This window comes from Stomoxys calcitrans, chromosome 1 (assembly GCF_963082655.1).
Source record: "Stomoxys calcitrans chromosome 1, idStoCalc2.1, whole genome shotgun sequence".
Classification (NCBI taxonomy): domain Eukaryota; kingdom Metazoa; phylum Arthropoda; class Insecta; order Diptera; family Muscidae; genus Stomoxys; species Stomoxys calcitrans.
Genome location: NC_081552.1, coordinates 121,674,217 through 121,693,728, shown reverse-complemented (window position 1 = coordinate 121,693,728; position 19,512 = coordinate 121,674,217). Strand labels below are relative to the sequence as shown.

The 19,512-nt window shown below is 39.3% G+C and overlaps 1 long non-coding RNA gene across 3 annotated transcripts; it reads right to left on the bottom strand.

Moving 5' to 3' along the window:
- Window positions 1-6,278: 6,278 nt before the first annotated feature.
- On the bottom strand, window positions 6,279-18,977 carry LOC106094852 (uncharacterized). 3 transcript variants are annotated; one of them, XR_009397827.1, is made up of 8 exons: window positions 16,817-18,977; window positions 16,123-16,154; window positions 15,966-16,066; window positions 15,631-15,877; window positions 15,518-15,571; window positions 15,067-15,460; window positions 7,389-7,517; window positions 6,279-7,338 (listed from the first exon to the last, which is right to left on the bottom strand). It is a non-coding gene; the product is annotated as an uncharacterized LOC106094852 (long non-coding RNA). The 3 variants fall into 3 exon arrangements; XR_009397826.1 differs by lacking the exon at window positions 15,067-15,460; XR_009397829.1 differs by lacking the exon at window positions 15,067-15,460 and having other exon boundaries at window positions 15,539-15,571.
- Window positions 18,978-19,512: the final 535 nt, after the last annotated feature.

Genomic DNA, 19,512 nt, shown 5'->3' with positions numbered 1-19,512 from the left:
TCTATATAAGTAGCACGAAGGAATGCTTAGACGACCATGTCAGGATGCTGAACCATGACCTGTCCAGAATTTATGAATGGGCAAATGCTAATGGCTTGTGCCTTAATCCTCTCAAGTCGAAGTGCATGGTTATTAAGAAAAGGGTTTCACGTTTCACTTGCGATCCTGTTGTTGTTGTTGCTAATGAGAGGTTAGAGATCGTGGCTCGTGCAAAGAACCTGGGGGTGACTTTCAACAGTACCTTGTCGTGGACAGACCATATTAATGCTGCTGTTGGTCAAGGGTATTCAAAGCTTCGCTCGCTTTGGTCCACTCAACAACTTACTCCTCTTTGGGTAAGAATACTTTTGGCAAAGTCATATATTATACCTAGCCTACTCTACGGTTGTGAGCTATTTGCAAACTGTGATTCTCGAAGCAGTCGTAAGATCGATACTTTCTTCAACAGTGTGGTACGCTATGTATATGGTCTTCGTCGACGAGACTCCACTTTCCGTTTCTCCAGATCCTTATATGGTGTATCATTTCGTGATGTTTTGCTCATGAGGTCATTGACCTTTTTACATAGGATAATATATACACAGGCACCATCTCATTTATTTGAGAGAATCAGATTTGCAAGGTCGAACCGAGGAAACAAATTGATTCCAATGATACACCGTAGCTTAGTCTCTCAATGGCATCTATTTATATTCGCCGTTCAGCTCTGGAACTCTCTCCCGCACGACCTTCAAACCATCAGTAACGTTGTAACATTTAAAGGTAAATTACTAGATCACTTTAGGGATTCTAGATAAGTCTTGTTAAAAATAAATATGTCAAGTGTTAATTTTGATTTGTGAGCGGTAAATAATTGTATACCAATATTTTTCTTATTTTTGATTTATTACTCAAATTAACATCCTATTTATATTTTGTTAGTTTCAAGCTTATTATATTTGATTTTTTTTTCTTTTTTTTACATTTATTTATTCATACTTTGTCTAACATTGTAACTTTAAAAGGATTAATTTCCCGTACTATAATCATAAGAACATGCGTTCTTGTTGTGCGGGTGTCAATAAATTACAAATTACAAATTACAAATTACAAAATATTCTTCAAAAAATTTACAAAAAAATATGGTTTTAACATACTTTTGTGCAGTAATCTATTACATAGGGTATGCATGAAACACGGCTTCAAAGTATGGTAAAGACGAATTTGTTTTGCATCCATATTGCTTCTGATCAGCGGTTGTGTATGCTAATAGTGTTTTGAGCTCATTGAACGAAGATCAAATAAAACAATTCGATCCGATCTTTATCCGCGTGCTTTAAAGAGAGTTTAATATCTTCAGTTGAATTTGCGAACTCGAGCAAAAAAGGTTATCGTGTAATGTTTTATCTTTTGTTGTTTTTTTGTTTAAGTCTATAGATAATAAATACCCTTACTGACTAATAACAATATATTGACAAATGTATTAACCTAAGAATTTAAAAAAAATATAAGTTTCCTTTTTAAACTTTCTCGATTCTCAGATAGATCTATTATATCTTTCAGTTGAATAAATTGATAACATAGGTGTCGAAAAGGATCATTATTGGCATAGTTGTTTTTACAATAAGAAATTTTCAAAAGATCAAAATATCTGGTAGGTCTGTTAGGAGCGTTAAAGAAAATTCGACTCAAAAGAAAGCAGGAATCTATTTGGCCATGAATTAATTTAGTCAAAAACGTAATGTTTAGCATGGTTCTACGACTTTTTAATGTAGGAAGCTTTATAAGATTTAATCGGTACTCATACGAAGGTAATGAACTGTCCCACCCATTTCGACGGAGACAAAATAGTAGAAATTGTTTTTGAACTGATTCTATCAAATCAGAATGAATATTGTAGTACGGATCCCATACCACTGAACCGTACTCGAGATTACTTCTAACTAGCGACGTTCTAACTAGCGACGTATATAAGTTTTTCGTCACAGAGAAATCATTAAGTTCTTTACTCCAGCGTTTCATGAAGCCAAGAGCACTACGTGCTTTGTTTACAACCATTGAGATATGTTGACGGAAGTTTAAGCGTTGATCTAGAAGAAATCCAAGGTCTTTAAAGCTATAGAGTACTTCAAGTTGATTGGAACCCAAAAAGTAGCTAGTTTTAAGAGAGGTTATTCTTGAAAATGATATGTGTTTGCATTTGGAAATATTAAGTTCCATAAAGTTCTGGTTGCGCCAATCGTAAAGGGTATCAAGGTCATATTGAAGATAACACTGTTCATCAGAGTCTCTCATTGATCTGAAGATCTTTACATCATCTGCATACATCAAAATATTCCAGTGCTTTAAAGTAAAAGGGAATCGTTTATGAACAAACAAAACTGCACAGGACCAAGGTGACTACCCTGTGGAACACCTGAAGAGACAACAATTGATTTGGAAACTGCAGTACCAAATTTAACTCTTTGAGTACGTCCAGTCAGATATGATCTGATCCACTTTAGTAAAGATGGAGTGAAACCAATAAGATCTATTTTTCTTAAGGTTGTTATATATATAGTATCCATTTGGTAGCGTTCCCTAAAGCCATCGTTGACCAAACAAGTTAATTCTAAAATATTTGTTATCGTCGATTTCGATTTCCGGAACCCATGTTGGTAAAGAGACAATATAGAAGAGACTTGATGTGAAATTGTGTCAGTCAGAATTTTCTCTAATAGCTTCGGAATAACATTCAAAATTGAAATGCACCTTTAATTAGATACCTCATTGCGATTTCCGGCTTTAAAAAATCAATCATCAATCTTATATAAGATTGCTTCCACAATTCCGGCAGATATCCATGCTTTAATGAACTGTTGAAAAGTGCACAAAGGGGATACGAAAGTTCGAGAGCGCAATGCTTTAAAATGTTCGATGGAATTCCATCTGGACCGGGATTAAAAGCTATCTTCAGTGACCTTAAATTTTCAAGTACTATGTTTTCGGCAATCTCAGACACGTCTATAAAAGCTGAATTGTTGATTGTGTATGGATATGTTCCACATAAATCAATAATTATCTGAGTAGGTATTGCTAAAAAAGTCAGCAAAGATGTCGGCAATGCTTGAATCGTTATCAGCTACTTTAGCTTTATATCTAAGAAAGTTCGGTAAACTATTACAACGGCGCTTTGAATTCAGAAATTTGTAGAAGGATTTAGAATTTGATTTCAATTGATTTCTAATTTTATTCAAATAACTACAATACGCCAATTTGTTTTCTTTATTATATTCGCATCTTGTTAATGAATACATCGAAAAGCCAGACGTTGACCCTGAGTGTTTAAACCATTTATATCATTTATTCTTCTTGTTCTTCAGCCTAGAAAGATTGGTTGTATTCCATGGAGGACCAGATGCGTTGCAAAAAGTAGTTTTAGGGACAGATTGAGAAATAAAGTCAAGTAACACAGTATAAACAAGTAAAAGCGTGCTAAGTTCGGCCGGGCCGAATCTAATATACCCTCCACCATGGATCGCATTTGTCGAGTTCTTTTCCCGGCATCTCTTCTTAGGCAAAAAGGATATAAAAAAAGAATTTCTCTGCTATTAAAACGATATCATGATATGGTCCGGTTGGGACCACAATTAAATTATATGTTGGAGACCTGTTTCAAATTTCAGCCAATTCGTATAAGAATTGCGCCCATTGGGGCTCACGAAGTAAAATAGAGAGAACGATTTATATGGGATCTGTATCGGGCTATAGACCGATTCAGACCATAATAAACACGTTTGTTGATGGTCATGAGAGGAAATTTCAGGCAAATCGGATAATAATTGCGACCTCTAGGGGTCAAGAAGTCAAGATCCCAGATCGGTTTATATGGCAGCTATATCTGGTTATGAACCGATTTGAACCTTATTTGACACAGTTGTTCAAAGTAAAAATAAAATACGTCATGCAAAATTTCAGCCAAATCGGATAGGAATTGCGCCCTCTAGAAGCTCAAGAAGTCAAATCCCCAGATCGGTTTATATGACAGCTATATCAGGTTATGGACCGATTTCAACCATACTTGGCACAGTTGTTGGATATCATAACGAAATACTTCGTGCCAAAATTCATTCAAATCGGATAAGAATTGTGCCCTCTAGAGGCTCAAGAAGTCAAGACCCAAGATCGGTTTATATGGCAGCTATATCAGGTTATGGACCGATTTAAACCATACTTGGCACAGTTGTTGGGTATCATAACAAAACACGTCATGCGAAATTCCATTCCATTCGGATGAGAATTGCGCCCTCTAGAGGCTCAAGAAGTCTAGACCCAAGATCGGTTTATATGGCAGCTATATCAGGTTAAGGGCCGATTTGAACCATACTTGGCACAGTTGTTGGATATAATAGCAAAACAAGTCGTGCAAAATTTCATTTCAATCGGATAAGAATTGCGCACTCTAGAGGGTCAAGAAGTCAAGACCCAAGATCGGTTTATATGGCAGCTATATCAGGTTATGAACCGATTTGAACCATACTTGGCACAGTTGTTGGATGTCATAACAAAACAACTCGTGCAAAATTTCATTCTGATCGGATAAGAATTGCGCACGCTAGAGTCTCAAGAAGTCAAGACCCAAGATCGGTTTATATGGCAGCTATATCAGGTTATGGACCGATTTGAACTATACTTGGCGCAGTTGTTGGATATCATAACGAAACACGTCGTGCAAAATTTCATTCCAATCGGATAAGAATTGCGCACTCTAGAGGCTCAAGAAGTCAAGACCCAAGATCGGTTTATATGGCAGCTATATCAAAACATGGACCGATATGGCCCATTTACAATACCAACCGACCTACACTAATAAGAAGTATTTGTGCAAAATTTCAAGAGGCTAGCTTTACTCCTTCGGAAGTTAGCGTGCTTTCGACAGACAGACGGACGGACGGACATGGCTAGATCGACATAAAATGTCACGACGATCAAGAATATATATACTTTATGGGGTCTCAGACGAATATTTCGAGTAGTTACAAACAGAATGACGAAATTAGTATACTCCCCATCTTATGGTGGAGGGTATAAAAGATGAAATAATTTCATTGATATCTTTAGATCTGAAAATTTAATTTCAATGAACAGATGAGAGTAGTGAGTTCAGTTTGATGTAATCAGTTTTAGCAAAACAGTACACTTTTCAATTGCTACATCTCTTTTAACTTTAAGAGTGGGATAGGGTATAAGTAATTTGAGTGTCGGATGATATCTATCCTCAGGTCTTACAACCGGATCATTAGAACTTAAACATAGCTCAGATGGTTTATTAACGAAAACAAGATCGAGTAATTTAGAAAATGAATTGTTTATGTTATACTTTTATACTTTTTTAAGGCAGTATTCTTAAAAGATTTTGAGACTGAATTCAAATTCAAATACTTTTATTTTATTTCATTTATTTTTTTAATTTATTACTATAAAACGCCATCTGAGACTGAGTTTTGTATGGTAATGAAAATTTATTTTTAAATACACACTGCAAATAAAAACAAAATAATAAAAACAAGTAAAAGCGTGCTAAGTTCGGCCGGGCCGAATCTTATATACCCTCCACCATGGATCGCATTTGTCGAGTTCTTTTCCCGGCATCTCTTCTTAGGCAAAACAGGATATAAGAAAAGATTTGCTCTGCTATTAGAGCGATATCAAGATATGGTCCGGTTTGGACCACAATTAAATTATATGTTGGAGACCTGTGTAAAATGTCAGCCAATTCGGCAATACTTGGCACAGTTGTTGGGAATCATAACAAAACACGTCGTGCAAATTTCCATTCCAATCGGATAAGAATTGCGCCCTCTAGAGGCTCAAGAAGTCAAGACCCAAGATCGGTTTATATGACAGCTATATCAGGTTATAGACCGATTTAAACCATACGTGGGACAGTTGTTGGGAATCATAACAAAACACGTCGTGCAAAATTCCATTCCAATCGGATAAGAATTGCGCCCTCTAGAGGCTCAAGAAGTCAAGACCCAAGATCGGTTTATATGGCAGCTATATCAGGTTATAGACCGATTTGAACCATACTTGGCACTATTGTTGGATATCATAGCAAAACACGTCGTGCAAAATTTCATTTCAATCGTATAAGAATTGCGCACTCTAGAGGCGTAAGAAATCAAGACCCAAGATCGGATTATATGGCAGCTATATCAGGTTATGGACCGATTTGAACCATACTTGGCACAGTTGTTGGATATCATAACGAAACACGTCGTGCAAAATTTCATTCCAATCGGATAAGAATTGCGCACTCTAGAGGCTCAAGAAGTCAAGACCCAAGATCGGTTTATATGGCAGCTATATCAAAACATGGACCGATATGGCCCATTTGCAATACCAACCGACCTACACTAATAAGAAGTATTTGCGCAAAATTTCAAGCGTCTAGCTTTACTCCTTCGGAAGTTAGCGTGCTTTCGACAGGCAGACGGACGGACGGACAGACGGACGGACATGGCTAGATCGACATAAAATGTCACGACGATCAAGAATATATATACTTTATGGGGTCTCCGACGAATATTTCGAGTAGTTACAAACGGAATGACGAAATTAGTATACCCCCCATCCTATGGTGGAGGGTATAACAGAATGACGAAATTAGTATAGTCCTATGGTGGAGGGTATAATAAATGGTATTTGGGAGAAAAGCGGGGGACCGCCTCCCCCCCTAAATCACCACTAAATCAGACAACATGAGAATATCGGTCAGAAATTAAGTATTTTAAGAATGGAGTACGCCTTACATCCAAACTTTAATACGTAGACCAATAAAGATCATATGGGATTCAGATAAAGGCACTTATACTGTTAAACTGTTAGTCAAGCGATAAACTACAATATTTTCGTAGCATGGTATTTCACTAAAATATCTTTAATTGTCGAAAATAAATATTCCAAGGAAACTTTTGTTCCATATAAAGTAAAAGAAGGCGCAGCGGAGCGGGCCCGGGTCAGCAAGTTAATTATACAAATGCTTATTTAAAAAGCAAAATCCGCCTTTCACATCTTTCTCTGTCTAAGGGCCAATCTACATGTTTACCTGTGACCCGACTATGTTTGGAAAACACATCCATCTTATGCTGTTATTGGAAACAGCGAATGTAGATGAGCGTCATGCGCAGGGCCATAAAATATTCAGAGCTATACGCAACATTTGCCGCCGACGAAAAAGCGTCACCAACACACACAGGTGACAGCTAAAAACTATGCAAATCTTTCTCGTGTCACACAATCAGTATTACAAAGCTCAGTCTGATGTACGCATTCTCCAAGAAAAGTCGTTGATGACATCAAGAAAAAAATGAAAAACTGCAAAAATATGAAATAATGATCAAGATAAATTTGGCGAGTCATAATACCCATTTCTGCTTTTTGTTCAAATAATGTTTTCCGTTCTCGTCCCAGAATACAAATACAGGAAGAAATTTAATATGCTGCAGTGGTTTAGCAGGAATTGTCATCGCTACGCTCAGAATAGCCCGAACAACCTGAAATTTGGTATGGATTTGAAATTATAAAACCAAAAATTAATTTGTTTTTTTACTAGTCTTCATTTAACTTTGTTTGCGATGGAATATTTTAACGCAAAGGATTTATACGACTAATTACATACGGACGTTCACCTTTCATGGTAGGTATTAGATTGAAAATAAAACTATGTATCTATACTGAACACTTTCATTTCTTTTTCAACAACCTTTAAAAAATTGTGGATATGGCGTAACGGAACTTCTGGGAAAATATGGTTCATACTGCTAGGCGACTTATTTGCAATTGGAAATTTTTCGAATGTCATTGAAAAGTAAAAGCGTGAACACTTTTATTTGAACAGTTAATAAATATGAAACTAGCATCTCGGTGTTCCACTTAGCAGCCCCCGTTTTTGGCACGGTCTTTTTAGTGTAGAACGTCCAAATCCTAGGGAATCACTCAGTTTACAAGATTGTGAAGTTATAAAATATCAGAAACCTGCCCCTTCTCTAAAGAAAGTACCAAATAGTACTATGAATATTAATACATCGGAAAAATCATTAAGTCGCTCAATTTATATTGTCAAGGTAAAAATTAATTCCAATTTTGAGCGCTTAGTTCAATACGTAAAGAAAGTAACATTTTGTATGTTTTAGTACATAAATGTACGATTTGGAAAAAAAATCTGGTCGCCCAAAAATTTATGGTCAATATGTAGCTGTATGCCAATTTTCATAGCTTAAGATCATTCTGTACAGAAAGTACCATTTTCTATGTTTTAGTACCCAAATGCACGAATTTAAAACAAATCTTCTTACCGCCCAATTTTTACTGTCAAGGTGTAACCGTATCCTAATTTTGAGTGCTTCAGCTCAATTTATAAAAAATTTTCCATTTTGTACGTTTAAGTACCTAAATGTACGATTTTGAATAATCTTCTTCACCCAAAATTTATAGTGAAGGTTTACTGCTATCGCAGTTTTGAGAGCTTTAGCTCACTCCGTTAAAAAGGTACCATCTAATACGTTTAAGACCTAAATATACGAATAAAAAATATCTTCTTGTTGCCGAATATATTCATTCATGTTACCAATAACATCACAATTAGTATGTTTTCTACCACGTGTAGTATTTTTGTTAAGACTGCGATAATGTTTGTCAAATTCCAAAATTTTAGCAGTCCCCGTTAGTTATAGGCGAAGACAACTATTTCGTACTATTTTGCTCTTTCAAAAATGACGAATTTTGAATGGATCATTTAGTCAGCCATTATATATTTCCATCTTGTTTATATGCCAAATTTTGAAAAAAAAATGTACGAATTTTTAATAGAACATCATATATTTCTTAGTTTCACCTACACGCCCTATTTCAGACCACACGCTATATCTGTGAAGAAAGTACCAAATGGTACCACTTTTGGTACCAACATTTACGAAATTTGAATAGATCATTTGGTCATCCATCATATATTTCTTAGTTGTAAAGGGTGATTTTTTTGAGGTTAGGATTTTCATGCATTAGTATTTGACAGATCACGTGGGATTTCAGACATGGTGTCAAAGAGAAAGATGCTCAGTATGCTTTGACATTTCATCATGAGTAGACTTACTAACGAGCAACGCTTGCAAATCATTGAATTTTATTACCAAAATCAGTGTTCGGTTCGAAATGTGTTCAAATTTTGACAAATTTTGTTCAGCGATGAGGCTCATTTCTGGTTGAATGGCTACGTAAATAAGCAAAATTGCCGCATTTGGAGTGAAGAACAACCAGAAGCCGTTCAAGAACTGCCCATGCATCCCGAAAAATGCACTGTTTGGTGTGGTTTGTACGCTGGTGGAATCATTGGACCGTATTTTTTCAAAGATGCTGTTGGACGCAACGTTACGGTGAATGAACACATTTCGAACCGAACACTGATTTTGGTAATAAAATTCAATGATTTGCAAGCGTTGCTCGTTAGTAAGTCTATTCATGATGAAATGTCAAAGCATACTGAGCATCTTTCTCTTTGACACCATGTCTGAAATCCCACGTGATCTGTCAAATACTAATGCATGAAAATCCTAACCTCAAAAAAATCACCCTTTACTTTATGGGGTCTCAGACGAATATTTCGAGTAATTACAAACAGAATGACGAAATTAGTATACCCCCCATCTTATGGTGGAGGGTGGTGTTTTCATTGAAAACTTTATTTGCATGAAAAAGGCAAATTAAATTTGTGCTGATAAAGTTCCATTTTTGATGTTAAACAAGAAGCGCATTTTGGATCTTTAAACAATTGCATTTAAGTGCGACATCGCACACACACAAAAAACATGCATGCCGGAAGCAACTGTGTATGCTAATGTCACAATAGTTTTAACTTACACTATTGCATCCAGGGGTGCAATATTTTCTGCTGTAGCCGCCCCGACGGCTACACACCATTTGTTAAAAGGCCGCCGCTGCAACCTAATACTATGGAGTCATCACCAAACCTACCGCCGCCGGTACAGAAGAAACATTTACCGGGTTCTTCTTCGCATTTTGGAAAGCCTGGTGGCAGCTTCCATACTGAATCGACCGGTAAGCTTAATTTAGCTAATTGGGGTGTCAAATTCGATGGCACTAACAAAACTTTGAATGTCCAAGAATTCATTTTTCGAGTGAGTGAGCTGAAGCGAGACTATGAGTGCCGGGATGAGGAATTCCTTACAAAGTTCCATAAACTTTTTGAAATACCGGCATTAGATTGGTATTGGAATCACCGGAAATTTTTACAATTTTATGATTGGAGCGAAATCCAAGCTGCACTGTTAAATCAATATCAACGCTTTGAAAACGAATTTCAGATGCAAACACAAATCTTGAACCGCCGACAATTGTCTCATGAGTCCTTTGACGACTTCTACAAAGCTGTGATGCAACTAGAGGTCCACACCGGTCTAGACCCCGTCCCCAATGAAACCTATACCCCATGCAAATAAATCACCATTTTACAAACCGATACCCCATGCAAACAAATCACCATTTTACAAAACGCGGATCGAACCAAGGTAGTAGCGAAGCCGCAACGCGAGCTGAAACCACTACATGTTCGAGTGAAGGAGTATAAAGAGGGTTAAACAAGGATTTTTGGCACGGTATCGAATAAAATAAAAAAGGCGAGAGAATGGTATAAAGCCCGTAAGAGATTACGACAACACATAGCCGCCGCAATCTTATATGAGGGAGACGACACCAGATTTTACACCAAGATTGTGATAAATGGGCAGCCGATTGAAGGTCTGCTTGATAGTGGTGTCTGGGCAGGGGGTTGCGAAGAGTTCGTGGGCAAGGCGGGATTGGAAGTCTCACCTTTTATCTCCGCCATTCAGACCGCCGATGGTACACCCCATCACATTAAAGGTAGGGTCAACGCCGTTATTGATTTCAGCAAGAGAGAGAGTGTAGTGACCTTTTATCTGGTTCCTTCCCTTAGGCGTGAGCTTTTTCTTGGGGTGGACTTCATGAGGTCTTTTAATCTTTTCGCTGGAGTCGACAGTCTCTCAACCAACGATATTGGCCTCTGTGGCGAAGCTGATTATAGGACTGATGATGAAATCAAACTACACTCCATAACAAACCAGTTGCGGATACGCTTCATTGTGATGGAGATGTTCCCTTGTTACACCAAGAAGGGCTTTGGTAAAACCTCAATTGAAGTCCATTCAATTGACACTCGTGATGCTTGCCCTGTGGAAGATAGGCATTATCCCGTTTCTCCGGAAGTGCAAAAACCCATGTATGCGGAATTGGATAGGATGCTAAGCCTGGGAGTGATTGAGGAAAGGGAGAGTCTATGGAGTCACCCGGTGACGCTAGTCCGCAAGGGCGAAAAGAACCGGTTGTGAAGGACGCTCGGAAGCTCAATGCTCTCACGATTAAGGACGCCTATCCGCTTCTGCATATAGAGGGTTTGCTCAGTCGGTTGGGGAATACCTATTTTATTTCAAGTGTCGACTTGCCTGGTAGACTACTTTACCATTTTAAGATAATGCCTTTGGGCTGTGTAATGCAGCTCAAAGGCTTTGTCGTTTAATGGATAAGGTGATCCTAGCCGCGCTTCGTGATAGAGTTTTCATCTACTTGGATGATCTATTGGTTGTATCTCCAGACTTCGACACACACATGGGTTTGCTAGAGCGAGTGGCCAATTGTTTGTCAAATGCAGGCCTCAGAATTAACGTAGCTAAGTCGAAGTTCTGCTTCAAAGAGCTACGTTATTTGGGGTATATCGTTGGTGGAGGAAAGTTGAAACCGGACCCCGAAAAGATCTCGACCATCTTGAAGTTCTGTTATCCGAGAACCGCGGAACAAGTGAGAAGCTTCGTGGGCACGACGGGTTGGTATAGGCGCTTTATCGCCAATTACGCCACCATTGCAGCACAAATTTTTAACACGCTCAAGAAGGGGAAGTATTTCAATTTCCCTGTCGATGCCAAGGAGGCGTTCGACAAACTGAAGGAGGCACTGGTTACAAGCCCAGTCCTGACGCACCCGGATTTCACAAGGCGCTTCTATGTTCAGTGCGACGCCTCGGACTTAGGCATAGTCGCTGTTCTATTTCAGAGAGACGACTCAGGGGGAGAACATCCAATAGCATATTTCTCCCACAAGCTAACCTCCGCTAAGAGAAACTACTCCGTGACTGAGAGGAAGTGCCTGGCCGTGGTGATGGCTTTTAAGAAATTCCAGCCATACATTGAGTTGCTGCCTTTTTCGGTGATTACGGACCATAACAGTCTTAAGTGGCTGATGTCTCATCGGGATCTGAGTGGTAGGTTATCCAGGTGGAGCTTGCACTTGCAGTCGTTCTCTTTCGAAATAGAGCATCGCCCAGGTAGCCAGAACATTGTCCCAGATACACTGTCCCGATACAGCGTGGAAGAAGTCGCCATGGACGTTAACAGTTGCGTGGATCTGGAATCTCCTGCATTCTCGACCGAAAGTTATCTAGATCTTGTGGATGGAGGAGACTTCCTCTCAGCTTCCCGATTTGAGGGTAGTGGATAGATTGATCTATAAGAGGGCGCAGCACTATGATGGAATTCCCCTGGATGAGGACTTCGCCTGGAAGTTGTGGGTTCCAATGGAACTCACGCAAGACATCATCCGAAAGGCTCACGGTCCCCCTCAAGCTTCCCATGGTGGCTTCCACAAGACGCTGCGAATGGTAAAGGAGTACTTCTACTGGCCGAATTTGAATACTCAGGTTAGGCAGTTTGTCCAGGAGTGCCAAACCTGCAAGGAGGCGAAACCCTCGAAGACCTTTTCAATGGATCTATGGCGACTTCTTGGGACCCTACCCCAAGTCGAAATCGGGCAACTCTTGCATCTTTATTGTGCTAGACCACCTGTCCAAATTTGTGCTTCTGAAAGCGATGCCCAAGGCGAGTACCCGGAACATGATGAGATTCTTAATATCAGAAGTTTTTCACAAATTTGGTACACCAGAGACTTTGGTGTCCGATAATGGCAAACAGTTTGTCAGCAAGGAGTTTGCAGAGCTTGTGAAAGCTTTTGGTATCAACCACTTGAGGACCGCGACTCATTCACCACAGGCGAATGGGTGAATGAGTTTATACTGTCGACGATTCGCTCCTATTTACAAGAAGACCAATCGGACTCGGACAAACACTTATCGGAGGTGGAGTGTTTGCTCCGTTCCTCTGTGCACTCATCCATAGGCGTGACCCCGTACTATACACTCTTTGGTACGAATATGATAAACCACGGGAGTATGTATAAGATCGCGTGAAAACTTGAGCTTCTAAACGACCCGGAATTACACATGCTCATGAAGTCAGAGAAACTGGATTTGATAAGAATCAGGAAGAGCCGGCACAAGGTATACCAGCGTGGCGAGAAGACGTATAATCTACGGTGTAGAGTGGTCAACTTTATTCCTGGTCAAGCGCTTTAGGCAAAACGATTTTAAAAAAGGGGTACAATGCCAAGCTTGATAATAAGTTTATGCGGTGCCGCGTCGTCATACCGATTGTTAATTCCTTGTGCGAAGTAAAAGATCTATAAGGCAAATCCTTGGTTGTCTATCACGCCAAGGATTTGAAACAAAAGTTAAGGCCATAGTTAGTATTAAGCTTAGGTTTAGGGAGATAAATAGCCTAGTTCTATTTTTATTATTATTTTTTTTTATTATTTATCAACGTTTTTATACCCTCCACCATAAGATGGGGGGTATACTAATTTCGTCATTCTGATTATAACTACTCGAAATATTCGTCTGAGACCCCATAAAGTTTATATATTCTTGATCTTCGTGAAATTTTATGTCGATCTAGCCATGTCCGTCTGTCCGTCCGTCTGTCTGTGGAAAGCACGCTAACTTCCGAAGGAGTAAAGCTAGCTAAGTATGGTTCAAATCGGTTTATAACCTGATATAGCTGCCATATAAATCGATTTTGGGTCTTGACTTCTTGAGCCTCTAGAGTGCGCAATTCTTATCCGATTGTAATGAAATTTTGCACGACGTGTTTTGTTATGATATCCAACAACTGTACCAAGTAAGGTTCAAATCGGTCATTAACCTGATACAGCTGTCATATAAACTGATCCGGGGTCTTGACTTCTTGAGCCTCTAGAGTGCGCAATTCTTATCCGATTGGAATGAAATTGTGCACGACGTGTTTTATTATGATATCCAACAACTGTGCCAAGTATGGTTCAAATCGGTCCATAAACGGATATAACTGCCATATAAACCGATCTTGGGTCTTGACTTCTTGAGCCTCTAGAGGGCGCAATTCTTATCCAATTTGAATGAATTTTGGCACGTAGTATTTTGTTATGGTATCCAATAACAGTGCCAAGTATGATTCAAATCGGTTCATAACCTGATATAGCTGTCATATAAACAGATCTGGGGACTTGACTTCTTGAGCTTCTAGAGGGCGCAATTCCTATCCGATTTGGCTGAAATTTTGCAAGACGTTTTTTATTGTTAGTTTCAACAACTATGTCAAATAAGGTACAAGTCGGTTCACAACCTGATATAGCTGCCATATAAACCGATCTGGGATCTTGACTTCTTGAGCCTCTAGAGGTCGCAATTATTATCCGATTTGCCTGAAATTTTGTACGACGGATTCTCTCTTGACCATTAACATACGTGTTTATTATGGTCTGAATCGGTCTATAGCCCGATACAGATCCCATATAAATCGATCTCTCTATTTTACTTCTTGAGGCCACAAAGGGCGCAATTCTTATTCGAATTGGCTGACATTTTACACAGGTCTCCAACATATAATTTAATTGTGGTCCAAACCGGACTATATCTTGTTATCGCTCTAATGGCAGAGCAAATCTTTTCTTATATAATTTGTTTGCCTAAAAAGAGATGCCGGGAAAAGAATTCGACAAATGCGATCCATGGTGGAGGGTATATAAGATTCGGCCCGGCCGAACTTAGCACGCTTTTACTTGTTATATGACTTCCCTCATTCTAGTCGAGATTCGCAAGCAATCCTGTACGACGATGACTGTGCCTATGATGATATGCGTATGATTCCTCACCTAGACTGATCCTTTCCAATGCATCCGCTCACCTCAGCTTGATTAATGACTACTATTGGTTTGCCCAAAAAGTAATTGCGGATTTTTTAAAAGAAAGTAAATGCATTTTTAATAAAACTTAGAATGAACTTTAATCAAATATACTTTTTTTACACTTTTTTTCTAAAGCAAGCTAAAAGTAACAGCTGATAACTGACAGAAGAAAGAATGCAATTACAGAGTCATAAGCTGTGAAAAAATTTGTCAACGCCGACTATATGAAAATTCCGCAATTACTTTTTGGGCAACCCAATATAAAAAATGGGGCATTAAAATTAATGCTATGAAATAGAAAGTCATCTGCATCAGAAATGCCTCAGGACAATGTCCAAGGAATGTGGTTCCTGAAAGCAAACTATTGCAGCTTTCATTGGATGGCATTAACATTCCATTTAAAACTACTTTTAAATACCTGGGCATTAATTTCACCAACCTGATGAAGTTTAATTCACATGCAAGCGCTACCCTACAAAAAGCAAAAAAATGCAGCCTTATTCGCGTATCTATTTAATAACAAATATTTACCTCAGAACACCAAATTATTGCTTTATAAGGTAGCAATCAGGTCTGTACTGCTATATGGCTTTTCCATCTGGTTTTCAATCTCTCCTGTGGTGGCCATGGAACTTGAAACCTTTGAGCGCAAAATCCTTAGAAAATGCGTTAACAAAAACTTTGCATCACCAACAAAAAGATTCTCCAACGCCACCATATACGATGCCGCAAAAATCCAGCTTCTGTGTAGATATGCTATGCACCACCAGAAGTTATTCTGCAAGAAATTGCAACACCATGGGAACTCACTGCTGATTGATATTTATAACGCTGAGCAAAATTCGCGCTGGTCTGAATTGGCATACCTTTCTCCTATTTCCATCCTTAGCGAAATTACCGACAACGATTCTGACCAAAACATGTTGCCTCAATTCTACACTAAAACGACGTCTGGCTCCCATAGGGGCTAAAAGGAAGAATATGTTTTTACATTATTTATTTTATCTTATAAGTACAACATACCTCAATAGTGCAATATGATCTCACATGTGTACCTGAAAAAAAAAAAGAGAAAGACAATAACTAATAACTTTAAGATTTCATTTCACACAAATCAACATTTATTCTAACAAATTTTCTTTTACTTACCTTATGTGATATCGTACTCAGCACGTTCATTCATTAAATCATATGCTGTGACTGTTTATGCAGATTCGTTTCGTGTTGGTTTTTTAATTTTAAGTGTTATGTAGTTGTAGTAGTTATTTATTTTGGCAGACGATTTAGCTCTGTAGATATATGTTAAGGCCGGGAGCAAGTCTTGTCTCACTCAAACACAATGGTTGCCCCGTATATCAACCGTTCACGTAGCATGTAGCTTCAGTTCAACAACATAGAATATTAGAACAAGACAAGTATAGTTCTAAGGGTAGGATTTTTTTTAATCAGTTACTGCTTATAATTTTTAGTAATTTGTTTTTTATTTGTTATTTAAGTTTATCTAGATTCAGAAAGTGTTAAATAGGTTAAAATTTTTTTCCATTTTCTAAGTTTTTAAGTTTTTATTTTTAATTGAGTAGTTTTTTAACTTATGTTGGAAAAAGTACGTCTTATGCATAGTGATTATTTATAGGCCTGATGGCTTCGCATTGCATGAAATGAAATAAATAAATAAAATAAAAAATAAATGTTAACTATTCGTTATGCATGTACTTACTGCATTGAAAATAAAAAAAGTCTATGAAGAAAAAAAATAATACTTTGCATTTTATTATTGTTTTTGGCACTGCCGGCAATGGCCATATAATGGGTAAATTAATTTCACTCTTTTCCATATTTACGGGCATTTACGTTGTAAAAAGCATAGCTTTTCATATGTATTTTTGCCCATTCATTTACACACACACACACACACACACGCATTTTTCACGCTAGCCATAATTATCTTATTATTTAGTTATGTTATTTTGGCACGCACTTAAGGGGGGCACGGGACAGTTTATTGTGTTCTATCTTTCGTCTGCTTGATTTTGTTGAGTGTCAAGACCCAGGAACTCTGCGACTAAGACGGGGTGCGTCCCCAGGGATCTGGGTCTGAGTCGAGTGGGTCTGGCCGGGCAGTCAGACAGGTGACGTGTATCGTGCGGTCCCTTATTACATTCGGGATACCGTGTCTGCATGAATGTTGTTTAGACCCGCTTGATCTAGAGGTTCTCTCTTTTAGCGCTGAACCTCACGCTCTAGATCGTGTAGATCTACCTTAAGGCTTCTGGGCGGTGGATATCTATCCACAAGATGATGGTTTGGATGGTTTCTGCGATAACGGCCCAAAAGGTATTGCTTGGACAGCATGTAGTTATGTCTTCGCACTGGTAGGATCTTTTTCTCCTGATGGAGGTGGTCCACATGAGAACTGAAGAGACAGCCCGTCGCAGTTCGGGGTGCGGCATTCTGATCTGAATATTATTCCACTGCGTGTCACAAAATTGACGTGACCACACTGGCGCTGCATAACTTTGCTTTGTACGTGGTCAACAAGGTTTCTTTGTCTGCACCCCAAGTGCTGCCAGCAAGTGACTTAAGGACCTTGTTTTTGCTTTTGACTTTATCGTAAATTACTGTGGTATGTGAGGAGAATTTGTAAGAGCTGTCAAATGTGACGCCAAGTATTTTAGGACACTTGATGGTCCGAATCGTTTCTCCATTGACCATCACAGTCAGCTCAGTATTCACCTCACGCGTATTTGTAGTGAACAGTGTGGCTGAAGATTTGGTGGCGGATATCTTCAGATATCTTGCAGCGAAATATGAGGCAAGCTCGTTGAGGTAGACGTTCAACCTATCGCAGATGTCATCAATGGGTGGGGGGCCTGATGCCATGATCGTACAATCGTCCGCATATGATACGATCTCTATGCCGTCTGGAGGGGGTGGAATGGAGGATAGGTAGAGATTAAACAGTGCCGGAGATAGCACCCCACCTTGGGGAATTCCCTGTTTCACTCTACGGTGTTTCGACTTCTTATCCCTAAATTCCACAAATGACTGGCGACCACACAGATAATTTGCGACCCATCGTTTCAGGCCTGGCTGGAGGGACGTGTTGGCGATGTCCTCAAATAATTTGGAATGGCTGACCGTGTCAAATGCCTTCGATGGTCCAGTGCCACGAGGACCGTCCTATCACATGGCCTGGGTTGATTGAAGCCATGGCAAATGTGTGTGGTGATGGCATGCTAAGCTGTTGTTGTGCTGTGCAATCTCCGAAATCCATGTTGATGCTCGGCGAATGGAAATTCTCCTACGAGGCTCGGGAGGAGTAATGCATCAAGCGTCTTTGCCACTGGTGAGAGAAGGGAGATCGGTCTGTACGACTCCCACAAACTCGGGTCTTTTCCAGCCTTCAGTAGCGGGATCACTCTGCCCATTATCCACTCACTCGGGATGCACAATAAATTGACGGTTGAACAACCTGGTGCATCTCTTCGGATCAGTCACGGTTATTTCGCCAAAAGTGATTGAGGTCCTGTCATCCCGTCTACCGGGGTTCGAGAGTGTCTCAACAGTGGCCCACAGTTTGCCTACACCGGTGCCTAAGTTACATTGCTCCAAGTGTTCCAGCCACAAATTCCGCTTATGGTCGTTGACTACCCTGTTTATTTCCAGATTCAGCTCGCTGATTCTGGGCTTAGCGGGGTTCATAGAACGAATCCCATCACGCTCGTCTGCGAGTACCACTGCTTGCGCCGGGAAATTGGGCAGCACTTGGGGTATTCGACCGGCTGGACACGGGACAGTGTATTATATTTGTTTTTTATACCCTCCACCATAAGATGGGGGGTATACTAATTTCGTCATTCTGTTTGTAACTACTCGAAATATTCGTCTGAGACCCCATAAAGTATATATATTCTTGATCGTCGTGAAATTTTATGTCGATCTAGCCATGTCCGTCCGTCCGTCCGTCCGTCCGTCTGTCTGTCGAAAGCACGCTAACTTCCAAAGGAGTAGAGCTAGCCGCTTGAAATTTTGCACAAATACTTCTTATTAGTGTAGGTCGGTTGGTATTGTAAATGGGCCATATCGGTCCATGTTTTGATATAGCTGCCATATAAACCGATCTTGGGTCTTGACTTCTTGAGCCTCTAGAGTGCGCAATTCTTATCCGATTGGAATGAAATTTTGCACGACGTGTTTTGTTATGATATCCAACAACTGTGCCAAGTATGGTTCAAATCGGTATATAACCTGATATAGCTGCCATATAAACCGATCTTGGGTCTTGACTTCTTGAGCCTCTAGAGAGCGCAATTCTTATCCGATTGGAATGAAATTTTGCACCACGTGTTTTGTTATGATACCCAACAACTGTGCTACGTATGGTTCAAATCGGTCCATGTTTTGATATAGCTG